This window comes from Mchenga conophoros, linkage group LG1, assembly GCF_057382185.1.
Source record: "Mchenga conophoros isolate Kocher_MC1m ecotype Shallow Benthic linkage group LG1, M_conophoros_male_GT1.1, whole genome shotgun sequence".
Taxonomy (NCBI): Eukaryota; Metazoa; Chordata; class Actinopteri; order Cichliformes; family Cichlidae; genus Mchenga; species Mchenga conophoros.
The window spans coordinates 20187517-20210561 of NC_140526.1; the positions used below are offsets into that span (position 1 = coordinate 20187517).

The following is a 23045-nucleotide window of genomic DNA, read 5'->3' on the forward strand; positions in this document are numbered from 1 at the left end:
AAATCATCTCTTGGGTTTCTTGAACATGTCAATGAGATGACAATACTTGCTCCATTAGAACACCTTTGGGTTGCAGTGGAAAGGAGAATCACATCACTGATGTGCAGATGACAAATGTGCAGCAACTGTGTGATGCCGTCATGTCAATATGGACCAAAATCTCTGAGGCATGTTTCCATTACCTTGTTGAATCAAAGAGAGCTCTGAAGGAAAACGGGTACTATTACAGTGTTACTAATGAAGTGATCGGTGAGTGTAACTGTCTATATTTTTCCAAGTTTTGAAAAGAGACAAAGAAGCAATGAATGTAACAGAAAACACAGGTAATGTATAGCCAATATGATGTGCAGCTATCTAAGTCTAAAAAAAGCCATTGTCCTCACAAATCCTTGATACATATTTCTAACTTTAAATAACTCATTTCAGAACTGGACTGATGTTAAGGCAAGCTGATGATTATATTAAAACAACTTGTTGCTATGAGATTATATTATAGGGTTGTAATGTAAGTGGTGATTTAAACAGTTGCTTCTAATTCAACACGAGTAAAATTGTACTTAGTGTAATTCAATAATGTGCTCAAGTGTAATTTTATAGCTGGGAAAAAGACTTACTGTATTAACATGATCATTTGTTTTGTTGCACATGCATCATATAGATTGGTTCTTTATACACGTGAATGAACAAGCATTACAGGGTTATTTGATCAGCATCTTCAAGTTTGCATGCAGTTCTTTAATAAACTTGACCTATTAATAGCACACACACAAACACACACACAGTACACCTCTCTTGAACTCTGAGTTCTATCACTGCCCTGAACTTGAACCTAGAAAGTTTACTGTAGCACATCATTGGTCTGAAGGATGGTCTGATTGTATAGAACAGGGAAGGGGCTAATTTGCAAGTGTGACATCATGAAAAAGGTTGAGGAAATGACTGGAGCCAGATCGAACTCCACTACAAGTCTGTACCACAGGTTAGCAAGAGCCGATGTGTGTGAATAACATGTAAATGAGCAGCACGGACTGACCTTTGTCCTGTGTGTGTGAGGATCTGTGACCAGTGGCTGACCCGTAATCCTCTCCTAAATGATTTGACAATAGAGAGGTGTATTGATCTGGCGAGTCTTCAGGCAAGAGGGTCAAGAGCCTGACAGACAGTCTAAGTCTTCTTGTAGGCAGAGAGGCGCTCCTTTTCTTTTCTACAGACTGTAGACATGTGCTGGGTCATGTGTGGATCAGTCTTCTCTTTCAGTTCCCAGGACAGACAGGCTTCGCACAGCACGTCGGATCCTACGTCACTTGCTTTACTATCTTAATTAGGATAACAAAGAGGCTATGTGTAAAAACAGAAAAAATAACACATTTGGGGGTCATATGACAAGCTCAGGAAATAGTTTCTTTTTTTTCCCTTTGAGACAGCACAAACTGTTTAAAGTAAAGCTTTATGCCTGAGAGCTTTGGTTACCTACACCATCAAATACCCCCCCTTTCAACAAAATAACACATGCCTGCAAACTCCCCCTCGGAGCCCCTGGATTTCCCCACTGTGCCTGGGCGGTTGCTGTCTTCTGGGTTCACCCAGAAAGGATTGGCCAGCTCCCACATCTGCACAGACACAAGAACAGAGAAAACAAAAGGAAATTCTCCTGCTGACCACAAGTCCCACCATCTTGCATAATCAAACCATCCCTCTCTCTCTCTCTCTCTCTCTCTCGCTCTCACTCGGATTCTTTCAGAGTGACTGGTTTTAGAGCAACATCTGGAAGGAGCAGCAGTTTTCTTTCCCTGTATTTTTTTGGGGAGATTTAGGCCCCCGATAATCTGTCTCCCTGCTCATTAAAGGAGCTGAATAAACACTGGCCTCTTCCAGTTGTTCCTATGAATTTCCTCACCAGGCGTCAGGAGACCCAAGCAGGGGCTACTGGATCAAAGCAGCCGGCAGCCCCATGTGTGTAGAGAGTGAGAGTGCGTTCCGGGTTGGGCCCATTACCTTTCTCCCTTGGAGCCTTAAAGGCTCCTAGGTCACTGCCTGTCAGCTCTTTGGCCCAAGCTCAGCAGAGGAGGAGGAGGAGGAGGAGGAGAAAACAGGAAAAGACAAGAAAAAAATGAGAGTCAACCAGAAGAGATCATTGTGTATGTGTGTATATATAGATAGGGTCAACACACAACAATATTTTTTTGTTGTCTCGGGTAAGCGGGTAAGCTTTTGGTTTCTGTTTTAATCTTTGCCTAACGGGGTTGTGCACTTGCAGTGGTAGTGAGACATATAGTCATTACAAGCGCCTATGTAAAGCTTAAGTCGCAGGTTTTCCAGCAATATGAAAAGAGCAAGCGCATTTTGAGAGTTTATGTGCATGCCACTCTAATGCAGTGACCCCTGTGTGACATTAATTTTCTAATTCCCTGCACTTCCTGGCAATCAACTTAGAGGGGCAGTGGTTCGCTAGAAAAGTTTGTAGTGGAAGCAATTAAAGACCGAAATCTGAAAAAAGTAGCAGGAACAAACAGCAGCAGCAAAATCAACGCAAGAAAAAGGATGATGCTATAATTGTTGCTCAGAAAGATGATAAAAAAATGTATCAGATTGTACCGGTTGCTCACCAAATAAAAAAACAAAACAAAAAAACACCAATTTTAAATGGTTAGTGTAATTAACTTGCTAGGCTACTAGCTACATGATGGTTACAGCTGCGCCTGGAAATTGCCAGTGTTTGTGTTTGTATATGTGCACTGTGTGTGTATGTGTGTGTCTGTGTGTACACAAATGGCCCTGTGGTCGTCATCAGGCTCCCATCAGCCCCTCCATTAGTTACTGAGCTGTGGGTCCGTGCTGGAGCCTACCTGCCCTGAATACAGATTAGGGTAAGGGTGTATGGACAGCAAGCACAATGAAGACAAACACACATGCACGCACATGCTCACACAAAAGATTGCATTAGCGTATTATCTACTTTGACATACAGTGGCATATTTTGACACACACACACATTACAATCAAAGTCACTACATTTCACACACCTAAAGACTGAGCTTTTGGATCATATCCACGGAGCAGTAAAAGCATTAAAACATTTCAGTATTTTTTTTTCCTTTGGCTGATAAAAGCATGATTTATATACTGGACACTGAAACACCAGCTCCTGCAGAGTACACTTCATCTGGTTCAGGCACATCATAGCTTACACATTTTAAAATAACGGCACACACAGCAGAGTACACACACTGTCAGCCTAGCACAAAGGCAAATACGCTTGCATACGTCTCCTTCTCGAGTCGCAGACACACGTGCTCATGACAAAAAGTCTGCAGTCAATCATTACAGCTGGCCAACCAAACACACAGCCGCCATGCTTAGTGATAATGTTTTCACATCTGCCACCGCTATCATAGAGACAATGACAACCTGAAAAGATTTGGTCCCTTTACATTTATTTCAAATGAATTAATTTTGCTTTTATTGGTTTGTTCTGTGGTTAATATTTTTGTGTGATAAAATGTTAAAAACAATGATAATTTTAAAAAAAAATTCCTTTCGCCTGTGAGGTTTGGACAGAGAAAGACGTGATGGTTTAGACAAATCAGGAATGATGCTTGTGTTTTCAAAGAGAAAAATAAGAAGTGAGTTGTGCAGGTTGAGGTCACGGCTGAAGACCAGGCCAGAGCTTTGGAGTTAACGCAGGAGCTGTAGGGCATAAAGGTTGAGGGTAGGGGAGCGGGTGTGTGATGGCTTCTGTGTGTCTCTCTGGCAGGGCAATGGGACTCTTGGGAGACCTGGGTCATGAGGCCTCCCTCCAGACCCCGCCCCATGCCCCCACCCCACCGCATTACTGTGCCATTTAAAGCCACCCAGCATCTATTTCCTCCAATAAAAACTAATAACCTTTTCTGTCGGAAATCACGGCAGCTCTTGAGTGCTGGAGCAGAGGCCTGACTGGATGGCCTGTAATTGCGGTCCAGTAGTCTCCCTTTAGTTTATTTTTTGCAGTGTTTTGGATTTTTTTTTTTTTTTCCCCCCAGTCCTTTTGGTCCTCTGCGCTTTGCGGCTGATTGCCTGCGCAGCTCACCCCACACTCAGTAATCAGACAGGAGCTGGAGAGGGGGCAAAACAGCAACTCAAGGACCTTTTATAATTGGGAGGGATTTGGAGGGCAGTTGGACTTTACATTTGGTGTCAGAATAGGTTGTGATGGTGACTGTGCCAGATGAATAACAGAGGTGCCAAAGCCCCCACCGCAGTCAAGTGGTTCATTGTGAGGCGACTATGAATAGTCTGCATGTATATCTGTTCTGTTACTGTCCATTTGTCATCAGGAGTGTGGAATATTTTTGCAATTCACCTTCTCCGTCCACCATATTTTAAAAATAGAGTTTCACACACATTTTCATAAGGGCTTGGATAAATATTGTTGCTGTGTTATTAGCTGTACCATATAGAATATTTATCATTCAAGTTTGTTTTTGTCTGTCTTTTTCATTTAAAAATTAATGGACTAAAATGTTCTTTGTCAACTGGAATAAACATTAAAAGTCTCTAATTTTTAGTGTAAAATATGGCATTTAAAATATTTTTCTTTCTAAATTACGATGACACTGAATGAAGGAATGTAGAAATATCTCAAAGCATTAATTAATCTCTAAGAACATGTTTCAAGTGTAGAGTTTATGCAGTTTATCTAAAAACTGACAGATATGTTTTATTTCTTTTTTTTTTCTTTGCTGTAGACACAGCTGTAGACTATCAAACACAAAGTTACTCTCCTGTTGGGTCACTTGTATGCACGTGGGTATTTGATACAATATTTTAGTGCAAATGTTAGGTAAATCTAGGCCAGCACTACAAACAAGAAGTTAGAGGTCTTGGGGTTTTGGGAGGTAAAGAAACACTACATCTGGGACTGGTAAAAACTCAAAGGGTCTAAAGTACTGATCAGTTTTGTAATTACATTAGGAGAAGTGTATGCTTGGGCAAGCTGCTGGTTACTAATTTAAGACAGCCATAAACACCCTCAGGTTTACAGTTCTTCCTGTGGGTCTCTTCATGCACTCCACTGACAAAAAACAGCATGATATCTCTGCTACAAGGAGCCACTCCCCTTCAGGACACAGAGTCCAAACCTTAGGCTTGCTCTCTCACAGTACAAACAAATATCTCTTGTCCAAACAAAACTAGCATACTTTTTGTATGGCCTTGAATGTGCACGTCTTCTCATTTAAAAAGCAATACTGCTGTTCATTTGTTTTACGATGTTTATTCTTCAAGGTATTTCTGAGAATTATAAAGTTACAAAACAGTGTTATACTTTGATCTCTTAAAGGCAAATAAGTAGAAATGGTGCATTCACCCTGCATATTAGCAGTTTATTATAAGTGAATGTGCCATCTGGAAACATTTGTTATGTTACAAAGCTAATGAAATAGTGTTGCACAATGATAAAAAATAAAGCAAACTATCGAAAGATCACTAAATATATGTGAACTGCATTTTTATGTGGTTCTTTATTTTATCTGGACCACATGAGCCATAATAACTACCTGGAGTATTTTTAAAGGTAAAACATTTTTAAAATATTTTATTTATTTATTTAAACAAATGAATGCCTGCTCTTATAATTTTTTTTCCTTTCTTGTAATAAGGCAAGAGGTGCTTGGGGTGGATGGTGAGCACTTGTGGTTGAAGAATTGTGAAATTTTATTACTTCTCAAGTTATTTCTGTAGCAAAGGAGGTTTTTTTTTAAGAATGATTCCTTTATCAAAAGTACCAATAAAATACTATAAACCCCTAACTACATAAAACTGTATTATTGGCAAATTATAAATAAAGTATCAAAAGTTAAAATAATTATTCTACAGAAAACTGTTGCCCATCAGTTTTAAATAGATTACTATTACTGTTGAAGATGTTTAAACAATCACCGTTGACTTACAAGGCTTGAGCAGTGTGTAGCGTGGTTATTTTATATGTTAATATAATACAGAAGGATTAAAAAAGTGTTAATTCTGTTTCCAGAGACAATAGTCAGCTGCAACCGCAAGATGAGAGTAATGTAAAAGATGGATGTAAACAGGCATGAGAGAACACTGTTTCCGATTTATTTTGGCATGTTTTCATTCTATTTTTATATTTCACTGAACAAGCACTGCTTGCCTTGCTTGCCCTGATTGTGGGCGTACAAGATGGATGACTCTCCCACCAGAATATCAGTCCCATCAGACTGAATATCAGACAGCAAAAGCACTTTGCCTTGAATTAGAAAAAAATGTCATGCAAATGCATTTGTAGTGCCTCAGTTTACTGTCGACTTTTTCCGTACTGAACCAGAATATTGCTGTATCTCAAAACATATACTTCCCCAGATAACGCCTTTTAATGGAACTTTCTGACTATCATTATCGCTTGTTGTGCGGCTCAGATAATCCAAGATTATTTCAAGTACTGAGGTAGCCTGTTTGTATCGCTAATTAGATGATATCTGTGTCTGTGTACTGTACCTTTACAGTTTATGGATGCAGTGTCATAAACAAACTTACTCACATTTCACCCTCAGTGGTCTCCATCTTGGCGTTGTAGCTGAAAGGGAGTGATCTCTAATTTTCAGCAAGAGGGACACACCCATGAGAGGTTGTCAGAACTGATGGCAGTGCCAAAGCTAGCCAGCAGCAGCAATAGCTCTCGGGCACTTTAGGTTTCTTATTTTATTTGATGATTCTGATTGTCCTCTTCTCTTCAAAAGACTACATCAAATGTAAGGCCGGAGCCTGACCAAGCTTAAAGTAGTCATAAAATACAGCATTTAAAAATCACTGTCAAATGTTGCTGATTGTTATTTCCAGTAACTTCTTGGCGTGTTTCATTTAAGACAATACTAGTCTATCAAAATTGAAGCACTATACAAGTAAAAAGTCTATCAAGTGTTTGCAGTGTACTAGCAAAAGTATCCCAGCCTTCCCTAAAATAACCTAATTTTCCTTAACCATGTTTGAAAAATGTAATTCTGCAGTTCTGCAAATTTCCTTATTGTGCTTCTCATCCTGAGTTACCTCTGATGGTATTTTTGGTCATTAATGTACATCTGGATAATAACTATATGCTTTTAGTAACAAAAGGCTAAATTAAAATAAAGAATGAAAAAACGATTAGGGACTGTCAACATGAAGATGACTATCAGGTACAATGTTCTTGTCAATACTGGAATTTGGATGTGAAAGCTTATGCTGTCCTTTGTTTACTGTGTAATCTATGTCCAGTGGTGACAGACGGGCAGATTAGGTGAAATGGGACAAATTTGTTGTTCTTATGACTTGTAAGGCAATAAGCATGGCTAGAAACTTCAGTTGCTGAGTGTTACAATGTGTGCGTACCATATGTTTACCTGTGAGCTATATAACCAATGTAAATGCGATTGCATTCTTTTCCATTTTGAGCACATAAATCCTAATACTACATATTTTTCAGTTTCAGTGTTTTTGTTTATTACTATTATTATTATTTTAAATTGTTCCTCTATTAGATTGTTCAACCTCCACTGACTGGCAAGCTTTTAGTCTGTTCTGGTTTGGTTTGGCTTTGCTTTGCCATCCCACAAAATATTAATGAAGGTATTGTGAATATTAGCCTACCACCCAAAGCATAAGATCTAGAAAGCAGTGGAAAGTCATCCCAATATGTTCTCTAGCCCATCTCAGTAGGGATTGTAAAATAATCTTTGCTGCCTTAACTCAAATTAAAAGTCTCTGCTTTTGAAATAAAAAGAAATAGGTGGAATTTACCCACAAATAACAAGGCAGCTGCACATGCAAAATGACTGTGCAAACATAGGCTATTCACTTCTGAGCACGGTTTAAGTTTGCAGTGTTGTAATGAAGTCTTTCTTGATTTTAGATGATCATACAGTGCTTGCAATTACATGCTATATGCCAGAGGCTTGGGGTTAAGTGTTGGAGCGTGACTGTTACACCAAAAATATCCCAGTGTGTCCAAAGGCCTGTCATTTTACCTTGTGAATCAGAGGCAGCGTGTGTCTGTTTTCATTTATACTTCAAGGTGTGTGTTGTTTATTACATCAAACTATTTCTCCCCACATGAAAAGAAAATTTCAGGCATATTAGGAAATGGTGTTTCTACTTCTAACTATGGCACACGCCTGTAATAGTTTTATTCTTCCTGCTGTGCTCTATTCAAAGGTAAACACTCAAAAGTGGTTTGCATGTTCGTTTTTCCAGGCTAAGCCTAATAACTAAAGATTGGGAACTCTGCTTCCTAAGTATGCTTTACACACAGAAAATGTACGTATATGTACATTTTGCTGTATTTACATTAAGATGCAAGGTTACAATCTGTAGTGAGAAAAGGGATTTCAGCCTTTTATGTTTATATTTTAAAATCTTAACATAAAATAATGGCACCAAAAGCTAGAGTATGAAATGGCATATATAAAACAGCTAAGCTAAGAGCTTGCATTGCCTGATAATTTAATGTTTTCCACTTGCTTTTTTTCTCTGTTCTATGTGTTCCTATTTTTGTGTTTCAGTCTGTTACTGTATGTTTGTGTGCACACTTCCTTAATTGCATTAAGAGGATGACGCACTTTCTTACTCTGTTTAAGCTCACTTTAATTGCCTCTGAATGGTGCACTAGGGAAGCAGGGACTGACGGTACAATGTGGACATGCAATTAGCTATCTTTCATAAGATGCTCAAGGGGAAAAGAGAGGGCTCCAATTCATAAAGGAATTTCACACAGAAGGCAACAAATGCTATTTTGTGTCACTGCTGTGGTGGCATCTTGATGGAATGGCATTTCATTCATTAAAGAATCAGACTTTCAGAGAAGGCAAGACAGAGATATCCATTCAAAGGGGAAAAGGAAGGATAAAAAAAAATCTGATGAAAGGGAAAAACTGTGCAGTGGTAGCTGGAGACACCAAGATATAGGTGAGGTGCAAATAAAAAATGAGAAGAGAAAGAAAGCATTACAGGAGACAGGAGGAGGGGTGAGGAAAGAGTGATTGTCAGAGATTGCACTAGAGACAGAGTGAGATATGTGTGCCCTGGTGACTTTCACTTCAGAATGAGTGCACCACTGATGGCACAATGACAGTATGGCTCTAGAAACTAGAGACTGACACATTTCACATATAAGATGCCAAATGTTTTTAAAGCCAGTGTGAGGTAAGTCATTTACAGTATACGACATACAAAAAACATTATTTTTAAAGGAAATGCTTTACTTATTATCAAGCAGACGATAAAAACCTTGCAACCTGGCTTTGTTCCAGAGAAAATGACAATAAATGTGACCTCCTTCTCTTCTTCTAACATAAACTTTTCACCAGTCATGATTGTGGGCCTCAGATCCATAAAGCTGTTATACATTGTAAATGTTACTTTACGTCATTTTTGAGGTGTATCTGAAGTAGATTGACAATAATATGGTAAGCAGCTCTTAAAATGTGATATTAGTTTATGATCCTTTATCTCAGCGGAGACAGGCCGCACATGCATTTTTCATGTGTATAAATTTATAAGTGTAAGGCATTAAGTAAATTACGTCATGCATTAAGTTAATGGCATTGTTGCGACACATATCAGAAGCTTTTAATGCCATGCAGTGCATAGGTAGCTCAAATAGCTCTATCTCTTCATGCTGCCCCTCCTTTTCCTTCTCCCTCTCCTTGTACTCATTTTTCTATGTTTTTTTTTTTGTTTTTCCCCTCTTTTCATTTTTCTATGCCCCCCTCCCCCTACTACCCCACCTCTAATACCCCTTCTCCCATCTTGGACAATCTCTCCCTGTCTCTTGCCATCTCTCCTCTTCTTCCTCTTTCTCTCTCTCTCTCTCTGTCTCTCTCTCATCCCAACTCCATTCTCCGTATCCCTCCCTCCACTCTTCTTCATTTAATAGTGGACCTCAGAGTGGTTGCCATGTCGACCAGCTGGCATATTACTATGGCAACCAGTCTGAGGAGACGAGGCTGCTGATTAGGGAGAGATGTCTAGTGTAGCCAGGCCAGCGGAGGGTGGGGAAGAAAAGGGGGGAAATGGTGTTGGGGTGCTAGAGGGGGGGTTGTATATTATAGGTCTGAACACTGTGTGTATTTGGGTGTGTATGTATTTATATATGTGTGTGTGTGTGTGTGTGTGTGTGTGTGTGTGTGTGTGTGTGTGTGTGTCGTGTGCGTCTCAAGAAAATAATAATATGTTCTGCTTGGTCAGTTGTCTTGTAGTAAACCAAATGACATCCTACCTCAGATTTAAAACCACTGAAGGTCTCTACTGTCTGTCAGTGTTTTGTTTTATTTTTCATGTATTTATTTATTTATATACAATAAGTGAGAATTAGATAGGACTTTCGTAATCCTCTCCATGTACTCACCATCTTTATGTAGGATTGAAACGTATAGTTTCTGACTTTTTTCGTCAAAAGATTAATTATGAAAAAAAAAAAAAAAGAGTATGTTTCCATGCATGTTATACGGGAACTACCTTTACATTTACCTCAAGGTCCACAGTCCTGAGCTACTTTGTTATGGCGTTTACATAGGCAAAACAGAACCAGGCTGAAAATGCTGCTCTTATTGTATTTGAGCAGAATCATATCTGGTGTTATGACATGTGAGGGACGAAGCAGGCAGAGCTTTTAAAAAGCTGCGCCCTCCTCCAAGAACACTAATGAACGCTGTAGAGGATGCCTCAGACCTCCCAGATCCATCAGAGAAACTAATTACAAGATCCAATTAAAGAGAGAGAGGGAGAAGAAGGGAAAGAGAAGAAAAAGAGAGGGAGAGAGAGAGGGAGCGTTGGGGGTGGTGGGGGGGGGAGGGGGGGGGGTTGGGGGTGTCTCTCTTTACCGTTGACCTAGCCAAGCCATCAGCTCATTCAAGACAGTAATTATAGCTTATTTATTATTCATCCTTGAGCTAAATAAGAGCGTGACATTTCAATAACAATAATAAGGGCAGAAAAAAGGCAGCACAAACTACAGACTTACTAATTGCAGTGCTCAGAGATTAAACGACTGGAAAAATGTTGTTATTTACTTATTCATAACATCTAGACCAGTCATAAGAGCACAGCAATTCACTTTGCTGTAAATGAGTCTAAGGGGCTCTTTCATGAGATCTCCCTGGTGGACGTAATCCTCAGCAAAATGAGTATGCCATGCTTCCCTTAACAAGTGTTTTTGGGGGTCTGCATTACAGGGCATGGCCATAATGACTCTCTCTCCGACTGTTTTTATCAGTGACTATGGTTCATTAGGATAACCAAAGATATGTAGTTGTTTGAGCTTAACGCTTTACACAACCAAGTAACTTACTCAGGTAATAATTTAGAAAACATATATATATATATATATATATATATATATATATATATATATATATATATATATATATATATATATATATATATATATATATATATATGTATGTTTATTCATTTCTTAAAACTACATTATTATCCAGCTATGGCCTAAATTCCTTTTCTTTCCATCATACCATCTTCCCACCTCTCCTCTCCCTAAGCTGAACTTTGAGGCACCTCATTAAGACTGCCAGCTCTTGGCCTCACTGGCTATGGCAGAGGTGAAGAATATCACATAATCATGAAGTGGAGATGGCATTACACTCATCACAAATTATAGATGAGTTTTACTGTGTGGTGTCCTGGCAGACTAGTGCTTAACTTAAGTGACTGTTACATGGGATCTACAGGCTGTGTTTCACCTCCTCTTTGAAACACTCCTTGCTCTTGGAAGTAACATTTATTGAGACTGTCTGTACTAGCATCTGGAATTTGTGTATTATATCACACATTACTGAATATTTTCTTTGATTTTTTTTTCCTCTTCAAACTGCTCCTTCCTGCATTGCTTCACAGAAGCTTAGCCAGATCAAAAGTCACAAGTGGTTTAGTGAGACTTAAAGATGAAGTGCTATTTTATCCAAGTCTGATCATTAAAAGGGCACCTATGATCAATACACATGGATGTTTTTTAGCGGTATTGACCAGGCTCAATGAATATCCTTAAACAAAATCCATGACAGTTACACTTGATTGGCTGATGCATACCTGTATCAGCCATATTAGTGAATATTTTGTTGTCTTCTGTCATTTCCTTGCTTGCTCGGCACTAAGAGTAACTGGCTTTCATCATACAATTCGTATGTTAGGCCTTATGTTGGGGCTATTCCATTTTGGCACTTAGCTGAGGAATAATAATAAAATTTACAGTGATTTGCCTTTGATTTTATCTATTTGCATTTATATCTTCCTCCAAGCCTCTCTTGAAGTCTTAAACCACTAACGGAGTAATGTATAATAGTACAATTTAACGTGAGCCTGCAGTTCACTCTTGAGTCCCTTGCTTCCTTTTCCTCTTAATGCCTTTGTCCTTGAATCCCTGAGGAGCCTTGTTAATATACTTCTGTTAGGTGAATCAGGCAGCCACAGACTTCAGTGTACATGAATAGTCAATATTTAGAGTTTGGTAGCAGCATGTAAACAGACAAATATGTGCAAATTGGTGTTTTAATATACGGTGTTTCATGCTGCAATAGCACGTTCCTTATACTTTAGCACGTTCCTTATACTTTACATACGTGCTGTTGCACACAAGCAAAGCCGGGCAGAAACCTTGACCTTGCAGAATCGAAATAAAGGGATTGCAGCCCAGTGACCTGTGGAGGATGGGAGTTTTCATTCACATGCCTGGAAAGCTAAATCTCACCCCACCCCTCTTCGTGACTTTCCTCTTCTCCGTCTTCCACTTCCAGTCGTGTGCTTTTTCCTACCTTCCCTGTGTATGACTAAAACAAGCAGGGGGGAGGCTATACCACTTATCAGCTGATATAGGACATGTCCTCAGACAGTGCCATTGATTGTATTGACTGATTAATTTGTGATTTTCCCATACAGTTGACTGCTTGTAGCTTTAGATGACGGGACTGGGCTTATATGGAATGATTAAATTTTCTCGAAGGGCTTTGGCGTTTGCTGTAGTTCATAAATGAAAAAGTTAAGAAAGCCTAAGATTCTATCTTGTATATTTCTTTTCTTTTCTTTTTTTTGTCACAAGAGACTATTCAGGATTCACAAATTAAGAAGGTAAACATCAGTTCTTCTTATTCTTTATCATCATGACCTTCACTTTGACCTCTTTACCATGCAAATGATGCGGAAACTGTCCACATGATTACACACATAGACCATACTTACAGGATCACATCAGATACACAGACAAATGCACTGCCCTCTTGCTCTCTCAACACACTAACAGAAACACATACAGACTGACCAGATCACACCCCCTTGGGGCTGTGGGGCAGTGCTTGAGTGATGTCTCCCCAGGGGGCTGATATTTTATAGTTTGTGTCCATCAGTGCTGTAGCCTGGGGCACCAGGGTTGACAGTAAGTGCTCTCAACACCGGTGACACTGATTCATCTGAGCTATGACACAGATGAGAGGGGAGAGATGAGGGACAACCAGAAAATATTAAACACATAAAGTAAAGTTTCTGTCCTGTGTTTACATGAGTGCATACTCCGTGCGCGTAATCAGAATTCAGTACATTTCAGTGTTAGTGAACACCAGACTGACTTCTCCTTTGTGATCTTTGATTGCAGGTCGATCGCAACACACATGGCTGTACTATGATATGGCGGGCTAATATGGGCTAGACTAGGCGAGACTAGAGTTATTGGCTTGAGGAAGGGACGGCAATCTAACATGGCATTTCAATTTCTCATTCTCCCTCATGGCTGTGCTGTGCACTGCTGCACCTCTTCTACATATATATAGGGAGGACGCCTCTGAACCCCAGCCTTCTGGATGCGCATACTAAGCAATCAATGTGTCACCTCTTCCTGACAATCCTATTTTTTCATATGGGGGCCATGCTCATTTTTTATTGTCAGCAGAAGGTAATTTGCTGTATTGTGATTCAGTCCTAAAACTTGGTGACGAGGTGTCTGATAAGTCTCTATCTCCCCTCTGTCTCCCCCATTCCCTCACAGTATTCCATGCATCACCCATGCTAAGGAAAAAAAAAGAAAACCAAAAGAAAGCACCCCCAACCCCCATTCTGTCTACACCCAACTGCACCCCCACAACCCCGTCCCTTCTTTCCACACCAAGCCGAACATAGTTGTATCTGAGGCGGGCTGCTAAATTAGATAAGCGGGGCTGTGGCGCAGCGCCCCTGATTAATAAAAGATGCAGTGCTCCCTGGGGATGGCCCCTCTGAGGGCCGAGCAGAATCTACCCACAGACAATGGAGTTTGCTGGCACACAATGAACAGGAAATGGAGAGAATAAACCAATCATGGAAATATAACATTTAAAGCAGGACTATCCTGTGACCCTCTCTAGCATTATGCATGCATCATAATAGATAATAACAAATGTTGGAAGTGAAAAAAGAACAAAATATTAATATATTCATTTATTTTGAAAGAATATCCTTCTATTGACATATGTTGGATAGACAAGCAGAGGTCCTGCTGTTTTAGGATATTCAGGAGAGCCAGTGTTGGGGAGTAACGGAATACATGTACCGCCGTTACGTATTTAAAATACAAAATATGAGTAACTGTATTCCGTTACAGTTACCGTTTAAAAAGGTGGTATTCAGAATACAGTTACTTTGTTGAAATAAATGGATTACACTGCGGTACTTTCCTGTTTCATTTTGTCGCGGGTCAGGAGTGTTTGGGTTTTGTTTGACAGCTACGTTCTGTTGTTCCAGGCGGCAGCGTTACGGTTGCCATGGTTACAGGGCGACGCTCTCTCTCTCTCTGCGACTGTGTGTTTCCTGGGGGAGAGAGCGCCTTTTCGTTGTTGTTGTTGTTGTTGTTGTGCTAAGCTAAGAGGCAGAATGCTACAAGCATAGCTCTAAAGAATGTAGCATCATGGGCAGTGTAGTCCGTGTTGCAGGGAGAATGGACTGCCATACACGTTATGGGTCTGTGAGCGCGAGGAGGGAGAAAAAGGGGAGTGGAAAGGTACGAGTTGTCATCGAGGAAAAACGGGAGCTGGAAGCATGTAAATATAATAATAACCACTTCAGCCAAGAAGAGTGCCTGACGAGCCCAGATGTAAGTAAGCTATTAAGACTCGACTGTACACCGTGTTCATGTTTTCCTCCAAAAACAATAAGTTTCGTTGGAGCAGCCTTTCAACGCCTCTCTCTGTCTCTCGCAAGAAAAGTTGACCCACACAACAAAGTAAAGCTATTTTTCGGCTACGAGCCGACAGGGACCCCGCCGTATTAGTCAGAGGTCCCTTTACTACAGTTTGGAGTCGCGGACCTTCAGTAACAGTAATAAATCACACAGCAATAGTACATTCACGTTGTTGTAAAAAGCATCATAATATATTAAGTAATCCAAAGTATTCAGAATACGTTACTGTCATTGAGTAACGTAACGGAATACGTTACAGAATACATTTTGGGGCATGTATTCTGTATTCTGTAATGGAATACATTTTAAAAGTAACCTTCCCAACACTGAGGAGAGCATTTCCAAGTCCTTTAGCAGAAATCCCACATGGTCAGTGGCTCTTGCCACAAACAGTGCACATTTAAAAATATACTTTTTAAAAAATATTATTTTAAGATGACCAAACTATGAAATATGGGACAGAACCTTAATTGCTGGTGTCATTTGGTTTCAGACTCTTATTTGAACAGTGATAACATTGCTTTTTGTGTGTAAATCACGAAAGACTCCTAATGAATTCGGAGACAATCCTAAAACAAGCTCAGATGTAGACAATTAGAACAAATTGTTGCTTTATTTTTTACATTTTATTTTAATAATGATGTAAAAACAACAACAACAACAAAAAAAAAAACCCCAGTCTAAATAAAGTCAGCCAATTAATGCATGTTTTAAAATCCTTTGTTTTTCAAGCCTTGTCTGCAGTTCACACTTGTCAATAGTTGGATATAGTTAAGTTTAATTTAAGCTAAATATTAAACATGTTTTTCTTTCAGTCGTATGAGGTTCTGGTTATTTTACTTTTCAAAAGAGCAACATCTTTTGTAGCTCTAGTCATAATGTTGGATATGAAACAAGTGCCTGCCACATTATTATTTAGGGCTGTATTTTGATTCATTTACATGTTTTTTTAATTATATTTAAAATTATTTTTAAATATAGCAATTGATTGGGTGGGGTTAACAGTAAAAAAAATAGTTATATATTAAGTCTAGTTATTTTCATAGAATACATTTAGAGAATTTGCTAAATGAGAGAAAAAAATTGTACTACTACATGTAGTTAGCTGCTACAGTTAATACTTAGCACATATTTTGTCACATGTTTCATGGTTTAAAGAAAGACTGTCATCTTGGATTTTAGTTTTTGCGTACACTGCTGGTCCACAGAAGTACTCCTTTATAACAGCACAAGAACGATATGAATGTAAATATTGTTTACCTGCAGGAGAGTGTGCAAAAAAAATGCTCAGCTACCTTTCACAGCCACATCGTGCTATCATGTCATTGCAGTCTTACATCAGTTCCATTCGCATTTGCCATCTAATCGCTTTGTTACCAGGAGAATATTATCCCTCTCACTACTCATGTTTATAAGACAGCCAGCAGTGATCCTGTTGCCTATGGAGACCACTGAAATCAAGGCTATATAGCTATCAGTGTTTCCTTTCAAAATTTGTCCTCTAAATTGTGCATTTAATGCTGTTCATACGAATACTTACATAATAATACAAAAGCATCCCCTTAAACCCGCCTTTCTAACGCCGACAGACGGGTTTACCAGGCAAATGCAGGGCTACATCACCACTAAACAATCAACATGAATCCATCAGCACATAGCCTCTTATGTGCGCATGTGCACTCCCGCTTTAGCAGACGTGTTTCTCCTTTCCTCTGTGTTAGTGGTGATCCATGTGATTGCAGCATGGATCATGAACACTAAAGCATTTATCTTTAAATAACCTCCATCACCCCCGTCGCTACTGAACAATAGCGGGACGCTTCTAATTTTCTGCACTGTAATGGTAGTCATATTGAGATGAAAAAGGTCAGGGGTTGGCTTGCGAGGTTCTGATTGGTTTGGTGTGTCACAGTTCCCCCGGAGGAAAAAAAGGTGGAAAGTGATATTTCACTAATTGAACTGTCCTACAAAAGACCATTTGAGGTGGTGCGTAGAACCAGTTCTGTAATGATCCACCAGTAAAAGACTAAACAAAAAAATTTGATTGTGAAGTCTTGCGTCAGCAATTTGTGCTGCTTTTCCACGATCAGTGACACACAGCCTATAGTTTCCCACAAATTGTATTTTAAAGTTTAGTGATTCAAATTACCTCCCACCACCTAAAACCAGCATGGATTGATGGGTTTTCTTTGTGCATATGTATGTGAATGTGCAGTTTAACCTGCCTTTGACCTTCATGTGCTCACATGTATTCTCTGAGCTACTGTTATAAAACTCTGCATTGGGCTGTTTTAAAAGGGAAAACCATTTCTTGTTGAAGTAGATAATATAAGGTATTATGCACTGATTCCCCTCAATCCTCAAGCTGTTAGAGTAGCTGCTCCAGTCACATGCACCTAATTTAGGACATAACTCATGCATTTATATACTGTTTGATATTATGTAAATTCCCCAAAAGGGTTATGGATCAGCAACAGTAAGGAAACTTGTTTGTTTGTCTTTTTTTTTTTTTTTTTTTCCCTGCTTGTCAGCTTTTGCATAATCTATTTGGTGAGGTGTCTACATATTTTTTTATTCCAGCCTGAAGACCAAATGCATCACATATTATGCACTGACCCAAACTGCATTTGCCAAACAGCGATTCAGCCAGTGGGAGTGGTCTGATCTTGTTGAGGAAGCTGCCCTTTAAGGTCATTACAATGGTCATGTGATAGGCTAGCAGAGCCCCCTGGGCCATATGACAAACCGAGCTGCCAGGCCGAGGTGTGTGTCAGGGGTGTTTTTCCACAAAGCATTCCATAAAAGTGTAACTGGGCTGTGTTTGCCCTTTCCTCCTGCTATGCATTCAGCCAACAGGCCCCTGAAGATCTCTTAAAAAGTGCTGATCCAGAGAGCTGGGTTGGTGCTCTTGTAATCCTTCTAGCTCTGCTCCACCTCCCTTCACATTCCCACCCTCTATAGCTCCTGCATCTTCCCTCACATTCCCTCACTGTCTCCTGTGGATGCATTGCTCTGGTGTGAGCGAAATAGGTGATTGGATGACGAGGCTTGCTTGGGCCCCAAGCTAATTACCACACATGAGAGCATGACTAAATAAATCTTAAGTGCTGCTAATTGCTTGGCAGTGAAAACAATAACTGCGGTACTTGCCCAGAGGCTCTGGCGTAGTGAGGGGCCGGGGCACTGGGGACCGGGGGCCCTGGCACTGGGCCAGTAGAAGACACCAGTCCAGCGCCTCACCCGCTCTGCCGTCATGTTAAAGTCACACACCACTTGGCACTGTCGCTACATGCGCCATCTGCCCCCACAGCCACCACTGAGTCTAACACTAACACACTCCCTACAGCCCTCATCAGCAAAGAATAACGCATACATGACAGGCACAGACAAACTCAGTCTGTCTGTGGAGCCATCATACATCACTGCATTAATAAACATGAATTAGTAATGGCACAATTAGATGGGGTTGTTCTGACATTTACTGGTACAATAATGGCGTTCTCCTCTCTGCAACCCCCTTTAGCCTGTAGTGAAGCACCATCAGATGCAGACATTTAGATGTGAGGGGTTAAAAGGGTAGAAATGTCCCTGCCTGTATTTTTTTTAAATCAGAAAGATCTCTATCAGTGTTGTGTGTTTATATTTTTATATTTATGGTCAGCTAATTATACTGGCTAAAAACGTGAATTCAAATCCTGCTTTGGTTTGGCTTTATTCTTTCTTGCTCTCTTGCCATATGTATATATGTATTTAAACAAGTAATTGTGTGTCTGTGTGTGTTTCCCTGTAGGTTGCATTCTGTGAGTGAAGAACACATTTGGTGTGGCCCAAAGGTACGTTCAACACAGACATACTGCCAGACCTAAAATACTGAATGTGACATGACAAAGTTTTTAGCTTTGTCACAACACTCAGCAAAGATAAATGCCACAATTAGCACAGTTAATTTAGCAGATTCTCTGCACTTTCTGACAAATGTTGTGCGACTGTGTTTTCAAGTAGTCTTCATTTAAAGTCAGTAAATGTTAAAATACTGTCCCCCATAAAAAGACTGAGCCAGTGCAGTCATTGAGCACCACTATATACTGGTAAATATGTACACTATCGAGTTGTTTGATAAAGCACTCTTCCAGGATTGATACTTTTATTTAATGAAAAATTATAAAACTAACAAAACATAGCTTAACATGGATATTATGATCAGTTAACATGTGTATGTGCAGAAGATAAATATGCCTTATTTTTTAACACATTTCTGAAATAAAAATATTGCTTAGAAACACCTGAAAATATACCAATCAAAACACACAGTCGGTTGCAGATCTTGTAAGTTCGTAGGTATCCACATTTTTTAAAATTTCCTTTGATACTCTTTTTTTATGGACACTTTATTCCATTTTTAATTATTTTATTTGTTTTGCTCAGAGATGAATGGGGTTCGTAGTGATCTTAGTGCCACATTTACCTTCTGCCACTTCCACATCCTCCTTTTCCCTGCTAAACAAGTCTCTTCTCATTTGTACTGTCACTCTTCTGCAGTGTTTTACAGCTTTCCCAGGGGACTCGTGCGCTTTTGTTGGCTTTTCTGTGTACACACACAGCCTAATTGGTTGATTAGTTCAGGTTGACTGCCTTGTTAATTGAATAGTAATTTAGATTTGATGTGTTTAATGAAGACCCTAATTTATTGTTTGGCATTCGTCCAAGGATTTGTTTTTGACAGTAGGAATCAAACGAAAAGGATAAAAGGAAACAAGGAAATGACTGCAGCACCCCAGTTCTGCTTTGATAGCACATGAATTATATCTTTGAGAGAGTTGATATGGCTTAAGTGTTTATCTTCCTGAAACTAAGCAGATATGGACAAAAGGAGAGTAACAATAAAAGTAAAAGCTATTGGTTAATTGTTCTAACCAATAAAAGAAGATGGATGGATGGATGTTTATGTAATTATGATGAAACATTGTTTAATGGGTAAAGCTCTAATTTTGAGGCTGTATCGATCAACTCCTGGCTTAACTCTCTTAGGTCTCAGGCTTTGTTGGTTTATGGCACAAACTGATTTATTTGACAAGTAGGTAATGCAAATGTAAGTGTGCAATTTATAACCTTTGCAACTGCTTTCTTTCGTCCACTTTTTTTTAGCCAGCCAAGGTTGTTGACTAATCAACTTTAGCTTTGCATGGGCAAACAAGACTTTCATTCATTTGAATGGTGCCAGGATAGTGTTTCAGGAAGGATGCCAACATAACAGAACAGGGCTGTTTGCTGAATGACGACACAGTCATCCAACAAGGCATTGCACTGGCCAGTCAAACAAAGGCTAGCACACAGTCTTGTTGCAGTACTTCAAAACATGCAGCTTGTAACTGTACTGTAAAGCCTGTCTTTCCTGTACAGCGTTTTGCCACATGATATGGTACACCACCTGCATTTGCTGTACTGTATTTTCACAATTATATTAGTGCAGTAGTACCTTAAACATGCCCCCACCAGTGCAACCCCCAGTATTGTTCTAACACAGGTCCTGAATCTTTGCTGTTTGCCACTCAAAAAGTTCATGTTAAGAATATGGACATTTATCTTGAATAAATAGATTATACTAGTTTGCACTGTAGCTTTATATTTCAGATTTATTTAGGTGTCGTGATAATTAGTCACTTTAGGGACATTTGTTTATATTAACACATATGTCAGAGACCTGTGACAGCTTTTTTGTTTTGTTTTTTTCACCCCTAAGCTGATCGAAACATTTTTACTCAAAGCACTATGGATGGCAGTGGTTAAAATTGCTTGCTGCTGCTGCTGCTGCTGCTGCTGCTGCTGCTGCTGCTGCTGGACATGTAATGTGTGCATTACGTATATTGACAAAGTCTGATACAAGTATTCTCATCCTGGTGTTGCTAACTTTCCTCTCATCATCTGAATGTCCTGGTTACCAATACTCCATCTGCTTTTTGAAATCCAGTTCAAGTGTGATACAAGTAGTAGCTCAGAACCAAACTCTGCCACAATATATAATCCCTCAACTGCACTTGTCAAAAAGTGTAATCTGTTTGAAGTCATATAAAATCACCATAGTGAAAAAATGTATTCATTCATACATGAAAGTATAAAAGTTTACAAAATATACGTTTATACATTTGTGATTTAATTTTTTCCCTCATTAGAAAATGGCATAGATTCATTGAACTCTGTTGGGAGCCACCCTGACACCCTGTCCAGAGCAGCATACTGTTAAACAGATTTGTTTTAGTGTGAAGAAGTGCTGCCACAGGTAAGGGGAAATAGTCCCACAAACATAGAAAACAATATAAGTCTCTCTATGTTTTTAAATTCTTTTTTGCAGTTTATTAACAAAATTACATGTGCCTTTTCCCTTGGTACATCACATTCATTTGTCAAGTCCAACTGATTTTTCACAACGAGTGAACCTGTAGAGCGTAGAGGCCTCTTTCTGTTTTTCCACATCAGGACTCCAGTGCATAGTGAGTTCATGAGTATCAATGAGCATTTATCTCCTCTCAAATACTCAGTTATGTGCAAGATAGTCACATTTAAAACCAATCAATGGAAACTTAATTTCCCTTTAGATTTGGAGGATGATCCCAAAAGCTTTTGGCTCCTCCTCCTGCAGTGCCGTTTGTGGCCTTAAATCGATCATTAATTTTCGCTGGTGAGCTTTGTCGACTAAGTCCTCTCTTCTGTAAAATTTCCACATAATTAAAATATTTTTTAAAAGTCTATTTAATCCAATGATCTGTAAAAATGTGAAAACTAAAATCCCAAAGACAGCTATATCCGCACCACTTAAAAATTGCGATACTGCAAACTGTTTTCCATAGCATACACTATCTTCATTCAGCCATTTTGATTTTTAGAACTGCATTGTTTCTTCCTATGTGGGTGTGTCCAAGTTGCAGACTTTTACTTTCCAAGAGGTCCAGGATTTCCCAGGAATATCCAGTTTTGATTTTGCTGTATCACCTGAATTCATGACAGCTCTGTGTGCTGGGCCTTCTTTGTCACCAAGGAAAAGTACCGACCATTCCAAGTACTACTTTTCAAAGAGGAAAAAAAGGTAGGGTGTTCCTGGAAAAAACAAAGAAAAGAAAAATACAGTTAGTAATAAATAAACTAAGCTCGGCTTTTCTTTGTGGAACATCTAATTAACTTATCAGCAAGATTCCTCACTTCTCCACAAACTCAGTCTCTTTGAACCTCATGCAGTCATGCACACTTATACACATGCAACAACCTTAAAGTGCTACATACTACAGCAGGCCAAACTAGTGCAGACATTAGCCACCTTGGGTGTTGGAGTCACCCCCTTTCGTCCATACATGTACACATTTCTTCACACTATTTCTACCCTTCCGTCACTTACCCGCAGTAGTCATTAGTCGCCCTTATCCCTCCCTTCCCTTAACGAGAAAGCAATTACCATTGGTTTCTCCCCAATCCCAGCGGCCTGGCAGCGTTTTCCAAAATCTTCCTTCCACCTGCCTTCAGCTCTGCATCTGCTTCTCTCTCAGATTCCCTTCTCTTCCCTTGCACCTCTTCTCCCTTTCACTGTAGCTGCAGACTCTCTCTCTTTCTCCATCCTCTCTGCAGCCTCTCTCTTTCGCTCCTCCCATCTCTGAGCTCTAGGCTGCTCTGGGTTTTAGACGGATCACTCTCACAATGGTTGATCAATACAGGTATTGATCCACTGGCAAAATGTTTATAAAATCATTCTGGGCAGCTGCGGTGCAGCGGGGAGGGTAGGCGGGGCGACAAGAGGGCCAGCGTGCCATGCCATTCGTCTACAAGAGAACCAGCGTGGACCTGATTGGCTGTCTGTCCGATGCCTTGCCAG

At 39.7% G+C, this 23045-nt stretch overlaps 1 protein-coding gene across 2 annotated transcripts in view; it reads left to right on the forward strand.

Annotated features, from left to right (window-relative positions):
* Positions 1–23045, forward strand: part of zfhx3b (zinc finger homeobox 3b) — a 288437-nt gene that overhangs the window by 95643 nt on the left and 169749 nt on the right. For both annotated transcript variants that reach the window (XM_085269700.1, XM_085269704.1), the window contains one exon: positions 18978–19020. The gene's annotated coding sequence lies outside the window, so the exon portion shown is untranslated. The remainder of the gene's footprint in view (positions 1–18977; positions 19021–23045) is intronic.